Raw genomic sequence first — 9839 nt, 5'->3', positions numbered from 1 at the left:
TCTTGATCCCCATTTCGCTTCAATACAGAAACTATTTACTCCATTAGAGTTATGTTTTATATATAGATCCGATGCACCATAACGCACAACCAAGATTGGAAGATTTCGTAAACATCTTCTCAAAACTCTAATCTTTCTGGTGGAAAATGTTCTGTAAAAGAAATATCTTCACATAAAGCTATACTTACGATACAATACTTTGTCTTTAACCCTGTACTGGAGTTGCAGCTTATGGGGTCTCTTAATTATAAGTTGCCCCATTTTTTGCAAAACCTTGCGTCATCTTGTCACAGGATGAGTTGTTTTTCATTTGAGAGCAAGGACTCGTCTTCACTCTACCTAAGCGTGAAAATTTTAGAACGATATTTTTTCACCCCATCATACTTGAAGATATTAAGTGTCATTGTGGAAATTACTTAATTATCCGCTCAACGGTTGTCTTTCGAGAAATTTCTATCGAATAATTTTAAAATGATTAGCCTTTACGTTTCTGGCGCCACGAAATATTTATCGCACAGATAGTGCTAACAACGTTGCAAAAGCCAACACTAGTGGAAGAAAAAAGATAAAAAGGCTTACAGAAACTTATCTTTAAAACCGGCAGTAAACTTTTTCATTTCTTTCCTACACGATCTCTAAGCGTAAATTTGAGATCAGCCCAGGGAGAAAAATATTGGATTTCATTTCCCTGCCTGAAACACTTCCCCTGTAATCTGGTCAATCGGTTCCGCAATAAATCTCTCAATTTTTAAGTTCCCTTAGCTAAAAATAAATTTAACGACCGGAAAATGTTTCTGTCATAGCGTGTCTTGTTTTCAATCACTTCCTCGAAAATATTAAACTTTGTTATAAGATCACGTAGTCTTATAGGCAGATAGCAAACCTATTTTTCTCAAATAGAGTAGTTTTAATTGAGTTCCAAGAAAAATTACTTCAGCTAATAAAACCGAATGTAGAATATTTTAAAAAGCTAATCACAACTCGGGGCGAACAAGTTTGCCTTTGCCTGATCACGAAATCAGTTCTTTCGATGCTCATCGCAAACCACTCAGATTCAGAAAGTTTTGTTGTTCATTAAGTTTATTTCAATACAGTCTCTTTTGTCAAGAGTCATGACAATTGAACGTTGCTAAAAAAAGGAACAATTTCCGAATTTTAAACTATGTTAGTGCTGAAGGTCCAAGAACCTCCTAGTAACGAATCTATCTTCTGTAGGTCAGATGACGTCATCCTTTCGCAGATAAAAAGCAAGTGCCCAGTGTCCTCTCATTTTGCCCTTTGGTCGTAAAACATTTAACACAAAAATATCATTAGCTATTACTTGGCAACGGGCGAAAGAACAACCTCGTTTCCATGGCATCTCTCATGGCTTCTGGGCTCGAAACGAGGTTGGCTGCGATCCCAACACGTTGAGGGCCAAGACCTCCTGGAGGCGAGGTCGTTTATATAGGTTCTGTGTTTGACAAAGTGTCCCAAGAAACCAGCAGATCAACTAGCTAATTCTCTTTGTCTAGGGCACATGACACAATCTAACGTCAATAGTTGCTTTAAAATATTAACATACAGAATTCTCAGGAGCACGAAATAAGTAGCTAAAAGAAAGAGCAACAAAAGTTTCTCTCCTGGTTGGCTTCTGAATCTGGTATTTCTCAACGAAGCAAGAAGTATTACTTAAGTTCAATGCAAACATGCAAAAGAAGAAATTACAACAGGTGCCATCTCATGTTTTGAACATTAAAAATTAACACAGCTATCTCCTCATAATCAAACCCTAATCTTGTAGCGTTACAAAAAGAGATCAATGATTAAATTGTGTCCAATCGATAACTTTTTCAGAGTAAAAGAACGCCTAGGAATAACGACATTGTTTGCACAAGTATTAAACTTAAGACCTTGCTTTCCTCCGTATTCTAACAAAACAATGAAATTGGTTTACTCTCTCTCTCGAGCGGAAATTGTACCCTTCTATGCAAATTCCTTATTTATATAACGAATACCATCGTTGTTGAGACTTATTCGTCAACGCGTTAGTTTCCGTACTACTTATCTATAATCTGCAGGTTTTCCAACTGTTCAAGATAAGAGGATAGGCTCTTCAGTTTTGCTTTAAATATACAGCAATTTGGCCCATTTTAGATAGCCAAGGAGGAATTTCAGTTACTAGTCAGATTGCCATCGTTGGAGAGGGTTTGTATGTTTTCATGTTTGCCAGCAAGCGAGTGAAGAGGGGAAACTTAATCACTCTTCTTAATTCATAAAAGATGTATTCTTTTTTCCTTCCAAGTATTACTTGCAATTGTGTCTTTGTCAATGTAAGATGAACGATAGCAGCAATTTTAAAAGCACTTTTTTCGAAAAATTTTACTCTGCACGAGCGAATCACTACACTGAAAATATATCGACTGGGAACCTAGTGATAGCGACCTACACAACTTGAATGTTTATTTTCTCAATAATTCAATTAAGTCCGATCCACTTCGGCCGTGCTTTTATCAATAAAATATGATGGCTTTTCCCAAGAATCTCTTCTAGGGACGCTTTAAGTCGATTACAATTACAGAAGGAACTTCTGAAAAGCGCCTGTGGACCACCTTAATTTGTTCTTTCATACGAGGTATATTTGAGGCTTGAAACCTGGACAACTTATCGTCGTAAGACTTCTTCAAAGTAGGAACCCCCATTATGTAGATATAACTGAGACTATTAATACAGTCCGGCATCTTGAACTCTGTTACTGAAATTCTCACCAGTACCTGTGAGTTTTAAAATCATAAAATTAGACTGATATATTCATGATAGGTCTTGCAAGTGTACATGTATCAAGGAGATAATTATAAATAACCCCGATGAAGGAATAACGAGGTGGCTCGGGGATATACTCGGAAAAATCTAGAACTGCTACAGTTCGACAATTTCACGCCTGGCACCGAGTTTCTATTTACATTTCAATTCGTCCAATTGTTAGTTGCATTTGTGTGTCGTTTCCTTCTCTGTAATTGAAATCAAACATTAAAAAAAAACGGCACAACTTTTAAATTTGCAAGACATGTTTCGAATACTCAGTAATCAACCTTCAGTTGAGGGATGTTTACAAGTAAGTGGCTTTATATAAAGTAAGTAACAAATAGGTGTAAATTGCAAACTGTAGAATAATTGCTGGTTTTCACTCACGTGATCAACAGCCATGTTTTTCAACGAAAACAAAAGGAAGCGTTTGCATAATAATAGAGTTAAATTCCCGGAGGATTTGGTCGGGGCACCAACATGGCCGCCTTTTCTTTGTTTAGGGGCAACAACATGGCGGTCGTGACGTCATTTGAAAACCAAGAATAGTTGAAAATCAGTGAAAAGAGGTTACATGATACTAAAGGAATATAACGGAGTGGGAAAATGAACGTTGCAAATTTAAAAGTTGTGTCGTTTTTTAATGTTCGATTTCAATCTTACTGCTACGAAGATTTGGTAATATTCTCTATAATTGTGTTTTTAATTTCCTAGGAAACGTTGTTTTGTTATTTACCCGAAAGAGGAAGGACTGGCTTATTAGCTCATGACGAAATCCCAACTCTTTGGTGGAACTACAAGAATGAACGAGAAACGACAAGAAGTAGAAGACATGTTGGAGCGCATACAAACTCACAAGGGGGTGGTCGGAGTGGTGGTTGTAAACGAGGAAGGCATCCCGATACGATCCACTCTTGACAATGCCACAACTTTACAGTACGTGTCAATGAGTAACACTCTTTGTTGGATCGCCCGCGGGATTGTTAGGGACACCGACCCGCAAAACGACCTGAAGATTCTGCGCGTGCGTACTAAGAAAAACGAGATTATTATGGCTCCAGAAGGCAGAAAATCCTTGATTGTGATTCAGACAGAAGAACAGGCACAACAGCATCCGTTACAAGTGCTTTTGGAGTGACTTCATTTTGGCACTTTCTTTTCGGAAATGGTAAAGCTCGGCGTGTTCAGTAAGTTAATGTGTTCTTTTGTGACTAAATAAAAAAAGCGCGAAATACATACTATGGAGCAGAAAAATACTTTGGAAGCACGATATTTTGAAGTTAACTTGGCCGTCCCTTCACCTTTCTAGAGTCTGTTTGCGTTTTTATTGACGACGTCGCCTCGCACATTTATTTTATGATCCCTGGTGTTATCTTTGGCAATAGTGTAGTCCGTTTAATAAAGCTTGTACTACCCGATCCTCAGACCGTACTAACTGTACGCAAGAGACTATCAGGTGAGAGAACACATCCCCGTGTCCTATGATAATCTTTTTCAATCTATTTTAAGCTTCACGCCACGCTGTGAAAGTTATTTTTAATTTCGTCCTCATGGCGGCGCGGTCCATGGTCAGAGAATCAGATGTCATTGTGAAGAAACTTGCGAAGACTATTCTCGCCGTCGCATGATCCAGTGAAATCCTAAATCGAAATTTGAAGATTTTTCGAAGCTCGAAATTTCAACATCTTCCTCAAAAGAGCTCGCATCCCTACTTTCTGTTGATTCGACGTCACCTTCATCGGATTCAGCTATGTACAGCATGGACCAGTTTTCTCTACGTGGACGGGAACTTTTCCCACTCTTCAAAATCAACGTTTTCAGATTCATCGACAAACTTGATGTCTACTACAGACGCCATTTTCTCAAAGCAGAACAGCAAAGCGGTCATTACGTCATTACGTCATTACAGTTGACCAATCAGGTGTCTTTCCTAAAATAGCCTCGCAGCTTGACTACGAGCTAAAATAAGATTGAAAAGGTACATCATGGGAAGAGGCCCATGTATTGGGGATGTGTTCTCTTACCCTCATAGTCTCTTACTGTACGCAGGTACTTTAGAACAAAATGAACAATGATATTAAATTGGACTACTTCCCTCTTCTCTGTAAAGCTCCCTGAGCCAATGCTCGTGTTTTAATCGAAGCTTTTATGTACAAGAAAAATTGACCATAATGTTAGACTCGCCGAAAGAATGTACAGCAGCGTGATTACCAATGTACAGTTTCGTCATCAGAATTGGCCATTAAAAGGGAGAGCGAGGGCATTTTTCTACCCAACTAATAACGAGAATAATATAATTCTTCTCTACTACATTAACATTTTTATTGCAAACTTTTACGTTATCTTGTTTCATGTTACTCAACGTGCGTGTTTTAGCGGTTGGTGACCACTTTTCCATCATTTCGAAAATGAGTAAAACGAGTTTTTTAAATCTGGACATTTCATCAATATCGTATAAACTCTTGTTCTTAGGACATCGTAGCTTGATTAAGAAAATAACACAAACAGCGGTGATAAACATTGTATTCCAACGCATTTTTATAAAACTTGACGTTTCGTATGCTAGTCAACACACATTCGCACACGTTTCGCATACGAAACGACAAGTTTTATAAAAATGCGTTGGAATACAATGTTTATCACCGCTGTTTGTGTTATTTTTTTCATCAATATCTTTATAATAAACAGAACATTACATGGCCGCTTGGGGATACGAATTTTATGTTCTCGTGCTGAAAGTATCTCTCACTCGTTCGCTTCGCTCACTGGTGAGAGATACTTTCAGCACTCGAAGATAAAATTAGTATCCCCGTATGACCATGTAATATCCTCCATTTCGCAAAAATACTATGACAAGTACTCAAAGACAACGGCTACTGAAAATGTTGTCAAAAGTATTATTTCCCGTTTTTGTAGTAATTCTCAGAAAACAGGAAAGAAACTCTTTAAATCCCAGGAGAGATCAGTCTGTAAATTCTTTTCATAATTTTAATGAAATGTCAGGCCGACAGGAATTGAGAACGAAGATAATTATCAGCTTAAGAGATGTGATCTTGATACAACACCAAATTCTCATGACTACCCAACAAAGAAATCTATAGTGCAAGTTAGGAGAATGAACGTTTCAACCTTGTGAATAAACGGATGAAAAAGGGACTTGCGAAGTGATTGATGTGCTCATTAAATGGTTTTATCTGGTAGCGTGTTCTCGTTAGCATCTATTTGGGTAGTCATGAGAATTTGATGTTATATCAAAAGCTAATAATAGTCTTCCTTCCCTATACCTGTCCTTGCATTCCATTGAAATTGCGAAGAGAATTTACTAGCTGATCACTTCACCCTCAGGGTGAACTCTTTTAACTTAACAACTATACGGTGCTTCGAAAGATAACGAGGAAACAAAAGAAAAAAATAGGCACGCATTGTGTACGTGTAATAGTGCAGTAACACAGCGATTTATTGGCCAGTATCAAAAATACCATACTCCTTGTTTGTCCCTCCAAAATTCCTGTGTCAAAATAATGGCGAGACACCTGGTTTTTGTTTTTGTTAGTTAGTTTTTTTTTTCTTTTAAGTGTTATAAAGTTTGACAAGAAATGTGCAAATTCAGCACAAAGATCACAATCGCTAACTCTTGAGGTTGACCATTGTTTCTGCAAAGTCAAAAATTCATTATCTTGGACGAGGTTTTTTTTCACTAGGTAATTCCATCGTCTTGGAAATAGCAACTGGTTTATTATTCATCAGCGTCAGTAATTCCTGCCGATTTGGGGGCTCATTTGTTGAAACTCAAGCACGCTTTCACCAGACCTGTTTATTTTCGTGAGTTATGCAGTAGCCCATTCGGCTTCGCCTCATGGACTATTGATCCGTAGCCCTTGCGGGCGAAGGGTCTAATTGTTAACTATAGCTTGGGATAAATGCAGCTGTTAATTTATCCTTACTTAAGGAGCAGCATTTTTTAAGGACACTTTGTAATGCAAACAGTGGTTACAAACATTTGCTTGAACTCCATAACTTTTTATAAACTTAACGTTTCGTGTATTTATTACAACATACATCATCACAAGTGATTATTATTCCGTTACAGATAAATTGTAAGGAACTTTATCTGTATTTATCTGTATTATTAGCATATTTCTTGTCGTTTTATGTCAATCAATTTCGTTAGTTCCCAGTCCGTTTAGTTGTATTTTTGAATTTAAAGTTATCTGTAACCGCACCTAATAATCACTTGTGATGATGTATGTTGTAACATACGAAACGTTAAGCCTATAAAAAGTTATGCAGTTCAAGCAAATGTTTGTAACTGCTGTTTGCGTTTTATTCTTATTGAAACTTAAATGGCCCAAGTCAAAGAATTTTTATGAGACACTCTGTGACGTTAATTCGAGTGATGTTGAAGTTGGCGAAAAGAGCAAGGGGACACTTCGTGACGTTTATTGAAATCCAATCTTTGTGTATCTATAATCACGGAAATTTCTGGACATAGCTGCAACATCCGACCAAAGGCGTACTCGCAAAATCGGCTACTTTTTATCCTGAACTAAAGTAGGTAATTAAAGACAAACCTTAGATTAAAATTCATTTTGACAATAACAAACATGAAGTCGTTTAAACGTGATGACATCAATTTTGCTTTCAAAAATGGAATGCTCATCGGGAGCTAAGGGGCTTCTGATGACCACTCCAGTCGACACACTTGTCGTGAAAGAGGCCGTTAAGTCCCTTCTTGGTACAGTAGCCAGTTATTCCACTCAAACCAGTCCTCTAAATTCAAAAGCTTTATTCAAACCCTTGTTATAGTTTCCTTGAATTAAACAAATAAGTTACATGTTCATTTATCACCGTCGGTGACAAATGAAAAAATATATATATATATTCTTAAGTTTTCTTTGTTGTCTGATTCAGTAACTTTCAGAAAGATCCAATTAAAAGTGCATCTTCTGTCTGATTCTCTAGTTTTTTTTTTTTGGGCGGGGGGGGTTCTTTTGTTTTTTGTTTGTTTGTTTGTTTGTTTTTTTTTTTTTGCCTCTTTTGTCCTATTTTTTGTTTTGTTTTTTTGTCTTTTTTAATCACTTTTTTCCGTAATTTCACGCTCCTTTTGCCTGTTCCTGTTCTTTCTGCAGGTCCTATAAAGCAAAGGCACATTATTCCCTCTTAGCATTCAACGCAATCGCAATTTGAGATAATGGGATGGTGTATAGTTTGTGTTACCAGGAAAGCAGAACGAAAAATTGTTATCTGGATAATTAACGATATAAAAGCAAAAACAGCGATACAATATTTCTGAATAAGATATTAAGAAAATTAAAAAGTTCAAAAACGGTGACGTCCGACGTTCAACTAACGTCATTAGAGAGATTTGGTATCACGTTTACCGGAAACGCAAACGGCAAAAGTGACCTCGTGACCATGAATCGCGTTTGCCGGTTTCCGGTTGCCGTTTCTTCGTGAAAGTTGGCATTTTCGCGTTTGCCGGATACGTGGAGTTTTATTCTCGTTTTTCTTCTACATGACAAGTTGCTTGTGGATAAAAAAGACCCCCAAAACCATAGTCCGGTTAGTCACACAATGAAAAATTGGATTTTATGGTTGTAGCCTGATTGTCATCATTTTTCTTCACGAACTCACGTTGACTTACACAACAGTTTCAACGAAACTCACAAAATTTGACAGGAAAGGATTTTCATTTTATATTTTATCATTTTGAATTTCATTATTTGTATAGCGTCTTTTTCTACAGACAATGTTTAAGACTCCGAGGTTTTTTTGTTTGTTTGTTTGTTTGCTTTTTGTTAACTAAATACTCTTGGTAAAAAGTTTCCGGGGGTCACGCGAGGCTAAAGTCACGGGCTTCACTCCATTTTACGTGAAGCGTGAAACGAAAAGCATTCGGCGATTGGAAAACAGTTTTTCGAAAGCCCATAGGGACATATATAGGTTTCTTCAAACACAGCCAATTCTGTATTCTACGAAAGTACGAAAGAAAGTTTGACTGCCTTGTGTACGAGATGCTCTTCATAAAATAACGGAGTCCAAGCTTAAACACCCAGACAATTTTTCATGCAAGGGCCAGCTAAATAAAGTGGAAGCGCCGGATCTTGGGAGATCTAAGCGGCAAATAATTTATAGATTTAAAACAAAGTAATACTGCAAAGCTGGCTGTACGGCTGTGAGGATATATGTACAACCAGCCTTTCAGTATTATACTGTTTTAAACACCCAGGCTGTTCCGTTCGCGCGAAACGATTGCTTAAAAAAAACATTCTTAACACTTTCATCCATTTTTAATTAACTATTGTTTTTATCTAATATTTAAACATTCTTACCAACTCTAATTTTTGGACTTGATAATGAGGCCCTCCCAGGAGGAAAGGGGGAGGGAGGGGGAGGGGGGGCCCTTGTTCCCTTTAAATATTTGCTTGTGTTCCGTTGTTCCCCAAATTACTTTCAAACTTGTTCCCAGCTTTTTGATCCCTAAAAGTGTTTTAAATTTTTCCCTAAAATATTGTGATATTGTTCCCCTGTTCCCCAGTTCAAATTAGCCATGTTCTTTTGTTCCCCAAAATCCCTGGGAGAGCCTCGAAGATGACGTTAACGACATCGTTTTTTAATTTTCTTAATAGATAAGAAATAATTTATCGCCGTTATTTATTGTCAAATGTCTTTAAAAAATCACTCCTTATTCATAATGCAGATAACCTGTAAATATTCACTTACGTTGGGCCGATAAACAGTGAGTCTGACAACCATTTTGGAGTCACCTGAATTTTCAAGTGTCTCTAACAGACAACTGCTGAAATTGTCCAGCTACGTGCGAAGTTCCCGTCTCTCATTCAACGATTTTGATTGGCTGTTACGCTATAACTCCCAGACACCGTCCCAGATTTGAGGGAAAATGGCGTCCACTATCCCAGAGTCTCTGCCCTAGGTACTTCATGTATCCCCTATTATAGTGTATTTAAATTATAATGTATTCCCACGCGTATTATATGCTGGCGCCAACCCGCTGACCAAAGAGCATGAGGACTCTGGGTACGAGATTGATTCGG

General features: G+C 37.5%; 1 protein-coding gene across 2 annotated transcripts in view; it reads right to left on the bottom strand.

Annotated features, from left to right (window-relative positions):
* LOC138011329 (substance-P receptor-like) overlaps positions 1 to 9590 on the bottom strand; it is a 12096-nt gene extending 2506 nt beyond the window's left edge. The window contains exon 1 of one of the 2 annotated variants that reach the window (XM_068858297.1): positions 9508 to 9590. The gene's annotated coding sequence lies outside the window, so the exon portion shown is untranslated. Of the gene's footprint in view, positions 1 to 188; positions 323 to 9507 lie in introns of those variants that run through there. The other variant, XM_068858296.1, reaches the window with a different exon arrangement.
* Positions 9591 to 9839: the final 249 nt, after the last annotated feature.

This window comes from Montipora foliosa, chromosome 7 (assembly GCF_036669935.1).
Source record: "Montipora foliosa isolate CH-2021 chromosome 7, ASM3666993v2, whole genome shotgun sequence".
NCBI lineage: Eukaryota > Metazoa > Cnidaria > Anthozoa > Scleractinia > Acroporidae > Montipora > Montipora foliosa.
The sequence above is the reverse complement of the archived record's forward strand: the minus strand, read 5'-3'. Positions and strand labels throughout refer to the sequence as shown.